A 7733-nucleotide genomic window follows, 5' to 3' on the forward strand; every position below is an offset into this window, starting at 1 on the left:
TGCCCTGGCCCTCCTTGCACATGCATCTCCATGCTGCTGTGCCCAGGTCTCCCGAGTCTTCCTGGATTCCCTGTTGCCTGGGGACCTAAGTGAGGAGAACCGTTGATCTCATGAGGACACGAGATGGCAGCTCGAGGCTACACGAAGGTGGCTGTGGAGGGAGACCAGGAGGGTGTGGGGACGTCCCTGAGTCTGGCTTTCTTGTCTTGTACCCAACATGCATGTGATGCACAAGCCTGCCATTTGTGTGCGTCCAGGGCACCTGGTGCTCATTGCTGCAGTCCGCTCAGGCTGTCATACCTAAAACCGTGCACGGAGTGGCTTAACCATGGACAGCGATTTTCAGTTTTGGAGGTTGTCTGTCCAAGAAAAGAGGTGCCAGCAAGGTGATCTGTTTTATTTTGAGGCCTCTTCTCTTGTCTCGTAGGCAGCTCTCACCTCGCTGAGTGTGTCTGGAGAAATGAGGTGAAAGAGAACAAGATCGAGCACCCTCAAAGGGACCATGCTGCAGTCGCCTGCCCCCAGCCTTCCCAGGCAGCCAGGGTCGAGGGCATGTGTGCCCAGGAGATCAGGTAGTCCAGGGGACCAAGGGCATGGCCTCCCATGTGGCCCAGCTCTGCTGGGGCAGTGCTCTCCAGCTGTACCACTACAGTGGCCCTCCATGCTCTTAGAAGTACGCTAACGCCACTGCGTGGGCCACCTTCAACATCTCCTCTAAACACACTGCCTTGGCAAGGTGCAGCTAACACCATCATGCTTGGTGTTAGGTGTTCAGCACCTACATTGGAGGGCCCAAACATTCATTCCTTTGGATACACTAAAATGTACACATGTGTGTTTATGTATCCAGGTATGTTATAAGGAGCATGAACTGTCCTTGTCTGAAATGATAATATGCTTTTTAAGACAGAATTTGTTATTTAGGGAAGTGTTCAAACATTTTCATAAGGAATACCATTTAGCGGTTCCTTACATAAGATTTGTATTAGTATTGATTATACTTTTCATTGTAATTTCATGCTTTGAGGATTCTGGCTTCTGGGTTAGAAAGTTGAAAATAAGGTTTATTTGAACCTGAGCTCTTAAAGCAGAGAAGCAAACATTTTCTCGTAACACTGCCAATTAGGTGGTGAAGGAAGACCTCAGATCGCAAGCAGTTAGGGAGGCCAGGCCCTGACATTGGAGGCAGAGTGCCAAGGGGTCTCTGTATTATGCTCAGGCTTGTATGATGTGTGCTCTGGAGTCAGAGTTCTGAATCGACAGCAGTTACACATCCACTGGAGAGAGAAGTAAAGAAAGCCCTGCAGAAAAAGGAACTCATTTCCCGTCCACTGCCCAAAACCCGCTTGCCTCCTCCAGGCTGGAACACTAAGTGCTGTCTTCTCCCCAGCCAACAAATGTCCGTTGAATAGTGAGTAGAAGGTGTGGAGGCGACACCTGAGCTTGGATACAGTGGGGTGTGTATGTGCGTGTGTGAGACATTTTCTGCCAGGAAGAATTATTGATTGCGTTAAACATTTAAGGCAGTCAAATTGGTATGATAACCAGCATTAAAAATCAGCTTCTTAAATGTTCCAAATGAGAGGAGAGAAAACGCCTAGGAATTTGAATGAGATCTGTGCAAGCTGACCGTGGTGATCGTAGAAGGTTTTATGGAGCAAATGACACTTAAATTTTGCCTTTCGAGTCCAAATAATTTATCTTCTTTTTACCTCTCCCTCTTCTGGGGCCCTGAATCACAGGTGATTTATAACGGCAGGCTCCCATGCTGGCAAGGAGCCACCCGCCGCGTGGGCTCTGTGAGCAGGTCCCTTTCCAGCCACTGTGGCACAGGCGTCCCTCCCCAGGGCTGTGCCTGCCCGAGAGCCTGTGAGTCGCCCACTCTGCTGCGGATGCTTCCGGAGGACTCAGCCATGGGCATGATTATGTGCGTTAACTATTCTTATTTACAGTGAGTAATTTAATTCAAGAGAAGATGATCCACATTCCTTTAAGTTTCATTAAGTAGTCATTAGAATGCTTACTCTCACGCATCTTTTCATTTTTCCCAGTCAGAAGCACCGCCATTAGTTTAGATAGCACTTATTAAATTTTCAGCCTGGCCAAACTGCTGTAGTGACATGAAATATTGAAGTTTTGCTCCTTTGATTCTGAGCAGAACGCCTTCATCACAACGTGGAGAGTCACCCTGTGTTTTGCACACCTGCCTAGGCCTGACTTAACCGAGCTGGGACTTCCTCTCCCCTTCGCGCTTTCTTGTCATGATTTCCATTGCTTTAATTTTGTGCCAGAGTTCGTTTCATATGAAATCTTCATTAACTTAAAAGGTGAGTGGTTGTAGGGCAGCCACGCTGCCAGGATAACCTGCTTCAAGGTTGGATGTAATATCAAAAAGGAGTGTGGCCGCATTTTGAAAGAATTCATTTGCCTTTGGGATTTCAAAACTACTTTTTAATTATGGATAATTTTAGTGCAAATACGTTTTTAAGTAGTGAGTGCCTGGTAACTCTGACACAAAAGAGCCAACACAAAACAATCTCAAATCACCTTCAGGAGGTCGTCAGCGTTCTGCACAGACAAGGATGCAGTCAGTCAAGGTGAAGTGAAAGGCGGCTGCAAGGCTGGGGTTGCAGGCTGTGTTTTCCCGACAGCAGTTTGATGACATTTCTGATATGTACTCAGGTCAGACAACTGTGTTCCTTATCCTGCTTTAGAGATCTGTGATGTCCTTCCCCACAAAGGGAAGAACATTGGAGGGACTTGCAGAATTGCCTCCAGTCACTTTTTTGAGGTGAAAACTGAACTTGTTCGGGGTCCTCCGTGTACTTATGTGTAAACAGAGATGTCCCTCTTTAGTTTATGATTTTAAAAATATAGCATTCTCTTTTGCTGATTTGGGATTTTAAGGATATATTATTTGTTAAAAAATCAGTTTTCCGTTTACCTTAAAGTTTACTGGCTAAAGCACTTTATTGTCTGTATTGTCTTGAGACTAAGCTTTAATATTTCATTGGTAATAAATTCCAGAAGATGAATAAGAATTGCAAAGGAGGTTTGGCTCTGAAGATCTACAGGGACTGAGTCTGGATGTGGCACCTGCTGTCACATCACACGGAGGGCATTTGCTCTCCCCGCCCAGGCATGGCTTGCTAACGGGGCTGGTGAGGGTTTGCGTGACCCTGGGCTGAGACCACAGCCGACACCTCTGTGCACGTTTGTGACTCACTTTTATACCCTGGTCATAATTACTTCTCTGCTTTATAGTTCTCACTGAGTGACATTTTGTTAATATAGTTATTTGCCACCTAATAACATTTGGTCGATGACGGGCTATGTATACCACAGTGGAGCAATAGGTTACAGGTACACACAGCCCAGGGGTGAGCCCGAGAGACACCCCCTCGGTTTGTACACACACAAACTGCAGTGTCCACACAACAAAACCGCTCACCGATCCGTTTCTCAGAACTATCCCTCTCATTAAGCGCCACAGTATACGGTCACCCTCTGCTTTGAAGTGCAGTCCCAGGAATTCTGTGTTAGGAGATTACACAGGCTTTTTGAATTTCATGTGTTGACTGGAACCTTCCTTAAAGTACCCATTTATATGCAGTCTGAGAGGAACATGTGTGTTCAGTGATGATCTGGCAGCTGCACACGTTAGCAAACACGTCCACAGCAATGATCACGTCTAAGCACCAATGAGAGCGTAATTGTTATCATCCTGATTTTACAGACGAGGAGACCGTACGTCGCCGACACTCCACGGCCGTCCAGGAGCTGGCCGTGGGCAAAGCAGAGCCCAGGCTGGAACCCAGGCCTCTGTCTCAGGCCCAGCGCTTTCCCAGACATGCGCCTTTTCTTGTGGTACCCATCGCGGACACTGGTTCCACTTAAATCCCTCCTCAAGGGCTGGGGAGCACTAGCGATATACACGCTGTGGTAACTAGCCCACGCCCCTGAGGAGCCCACGGTCACGTGGAGGCTGAGACGACCAGGCAGCAGAAGTGTTAGGAGAATGAGATGATCAAACGCCCGTTCTTGTTACTTCATGGAGAAAATGGGTTACGTGATCCAAGAGGTTTGTCGAGGAACGGACCTTTCAACAGGGCTCGACGGAGGGACAAGCGGGTGGAGTGCACTGAAGGCCAGCAGGCGAGGTGGGAGTCGCAGGGGTGTGGACAGGTGTGACCTGTGTTGAACGTAGTGGGAGTGGGGGAAAACGGGCCTGAGCAGGTGGGCCTTGGACCACGACAGACGCCGAACTTCCAGTACGTGGCCTAGCTCTGTGACAGAATGCCATCCGTTTTGAAATAAAGTTTATTATACCCACCTGGGTGTATTACAAGGTTAAAAACACATTTAAAGTACTTAGACACGTATAGGTATGTTTATGAACTCTCTGACAAGGTACCCATAGAATAGGGACCCAAAAAATCCTGATCTGACACATGACATACATGGGCACGTCTGTTTATGAACCTTCAAACGTGCCTCATCTTAGGTCTCAATGTCTGTCTCTTTATTCTTGTCTGACTTGCACGTCGGGCATTTCTTCGAAGTCCATGCTGACAATGTCCACCCTGTAAAAGAGCCTGTCCATCTTACTTCCTTTTGAGGGCGGGGGAGCACTGGGCTGCTGGTTCCAAGACCCTCTAGATGCTTAATGAGATGTGGGACTCTTCGTCAAAGTTACAGATGGTGGCAGCTGCACAGACCCAAACTGGGACAAGAGCAGAAAGAGGTGAGCCTCTGACCCACATTTCCAGATTGTACGAATTAATCAGGAGGTAAAACTTTCATTTTAATTTTTTTCTCATTTTTACCTAGACAGGCTGAGTGAAAGTATTTGGCCCCCAATGGAGGTGGGGGTTGTCTCCCTTCTGTACACGGGTGCCTAGCTTTTGGTATGACTAAAGGTTTGCACTGTGAGGTTTGTGAGTTGACACCAGTTCGACTGAAGTGTGGGGGTGTTTAGAACCCCTGGGGAACATGGGCTTATCTTTGGCTTCTGCATGAAAGGGCAGTGAGTTCCTACGTAGCACTTTGGGAAAGACACTTAAGTTGAGGTGATGAACCAAGTCTACATCCTCCTTGCCAGGTGTTAAAATGCACCCCAAGCGATATTCTGAGAATGCCAGGGTAAAGTCAGAGGAGACTGTGGCTGGAAGCTACTGCCCAGCACACTGTTCCCTTGGCAAGCGTGTCTTGGTTCTGCTAATTCTGTGAATTTCCCAGAAACTAGGGTGGGAATGACCTCCATATCGGATCACCCACTCGGTGCCTCTTGATGAGCTGGGGAGTGCTAGCAGAGTCTCTGGGTCTCTGTCCAGCCCACTTTTAAATGATGCAAGTGATAAGGCATTGATCGTCCCCAGGGCTGAATTTCTTTTGATTTGTTCAAGCTGTCGTTCTGCACACACACTCTTGTAACACCTTGTTAAGGTTCTTGCACCACCTAATCCTACTGGCCACCCATCTGCCAACAGGGATGGCTACTCAGTTAGACGGGGTCGTGCCAGTGCTCTGCCTTCACGTCCCTCTGCCTACCTCCTTCCAACAAAGTCAACTCTAGGTGCCCCCTTCAGATCCATGCACACATTTAGCTAATACAGGGGGTGGGGTGTAACTGTCTTCTTTCTAGCTGAGATTTTTTTCCTTATCTTTCACAATTTCTGACTTCTCTATAGCTACCCCCAAATTTTCTATTAGCCTGTAGTGGATTGCCTCGGTTTCACTCCTAAGTAAATCAGATGTTATTTATAGTTGGTGCATTTCATTAATTCACATCTTAGCCATGTCCTTTAGCACAGAATGTGATACATACTCCAATTATAAAAGACATTATTCTCCATTTGAAATGTCAAACTCATGTCCAATTTAATCTCCTTTTTTCTTTCACCTCAGCTGCTCTTTGTTTCAGGAAACATCTCTAAGGGGAAGAAGTATAATAATGTCAGTGGGTACTTATTTTTGAGCCATTTAACCAAGCTCTGCAGGAGCATCATTTGCTCGTATTTACAAATAAACTTGCCAATATGGGGTTACTAAAATTGTTAGCTAAGAGGAGAAATATGGTGTCTCTGGAGCCACACACACACCTAGAGGTAATAAGGGAGTCACCCATCCCTGAGAGCCTGCACATCCATGACCACCTCGCCAACAACAGCACTTCTTTGTTTCTTAACTGGAAGTCTAAGTGATTTCTCCTGCTAGTTATTATTATTATTATTATTTTGTAAAGGGAGCCTTAGTGCTGTGAAAGGGACATAGACTAAAAGCGCAAAGAGGAAAATAAAATGTCTGGGTTGTAATTTTAGAAGAGCGATCACTTTGCTGTTAACCACAGTCTGCCTGCGCCAGGTGTGCAGAATCTCTGACCTATGAAAAATTGTTTGGATTCCCCCCATTTATCTTGTTTGAGCAGTAAAGAAAATATAATTGAAGAAATGGCATTGAAGAGTATCCTGAGTTATTTGTTATTGAAAGTGGCATGCAGGAGCCTTTCCACGTTAAATTTAACATAAGGAATGGTTAAGTCTGAACCTATGGGGAAAGGACAATTGGAGTTTGCCTCTCCTTAGAAGGCTCTGATGGAAAATGGTACAGACGAGGCTTACTTTCCTTTCTCGCTTCTTCCCTTTTCTTTTTTTTTTTTTTTACATCCGTTTCTTTTTTTTCCTTTTTAAGTTTATTTTTAATGTTTTTTGTTTTTGTACATTCAATCACTGTGTATCATTATAGCATACCAAATGAATTTTCCCATCCTCGATACACTGTATATTGGTCCAGTCAAAGGTATTACTGTACATATTATCATTAACAGATAATTTTCCATTTTTTTCCCCTTAAATGTTTAGCTGCTTTCTTTTCCCCTTGATTCCCTCCTTCTCACTCTCCCCACTTCCCCACCCTCCTCTCACAATATCTCTGGTATCTACAGTTGCTCTCCATGCCTTTTTACCTTCCAGTCGTTCAGTTTCTATCATAGAGTGCAGGCGTTCCGTATATATTGAGTGGGGACATACAGTGCATCTCTTACATAGTCTGGCTTGCTTCACTTCTTAAGGTGATGCTGAGCTAGAGGTGCAGATTGACAGTGAGAAGTGACTTGCGTGTATACAGTCATGGGCATAATGATTGCAATTTGAAAGTGATGAGTGGTGAGGACTTGTTGTTCCCAGTGTCAGACAACAACGATGACCCAGTCCTCGGGCTGGAAATACCCGTCCTTGGCCCCTCTCTCCATCTGATGCACGCTGAAGTGGGGAAAGCCTGGCTTCAGCACTGTTCATAGATAAGACCTTCTTTTCTTCATCTCCAAAGCACTTTCTTGACCTGTTCAAAATGCTTTTCTCTGTCAGTCCTAGAAAGTGCTTGAAGTACTTTCAGTACTTAAAATACTTTTAAATAAAGACCTTTAGTAAATAAAAGGCAGTAGGGAAACATACAGAGCTGAGATGCAGAACGAGAGCCCCACGCTGATCACCTGTGTTTGACCCCAACTAAGCCAGCTGGTGGCCGGGCAGCCCTGAACATGTTTCTTAACCATTTCAGTCTTCAGTTATTTGTGAGTGGAACAGGGATGGCCCAGTGAGCCCCATATTACCTCTCTCGATAAGCTGCAGGGTGCATGTCTTTACAGGTAATATCTGGGACCTGGTAGGACATAGGAAGAGTGGAATATTATTGTAATTATGACTAAGAGAAATCATTTTGAAGAGTTGGTCTGC

This window comes from Tupaia chinensis, unplaced genomic scaffold (genome assembly GCF_000334495.1).
Source record: "Tupaia chinensis unplaced genomic scaffold, TupChi_1.0 Scaffold000144_1, whole genome shotgun sequence".
NCBI lineage: Eukaryota > Metazoa > Chordata > Mammalia > Scandentia > Tupaiidae > Tupaia > Tupaia belangeri.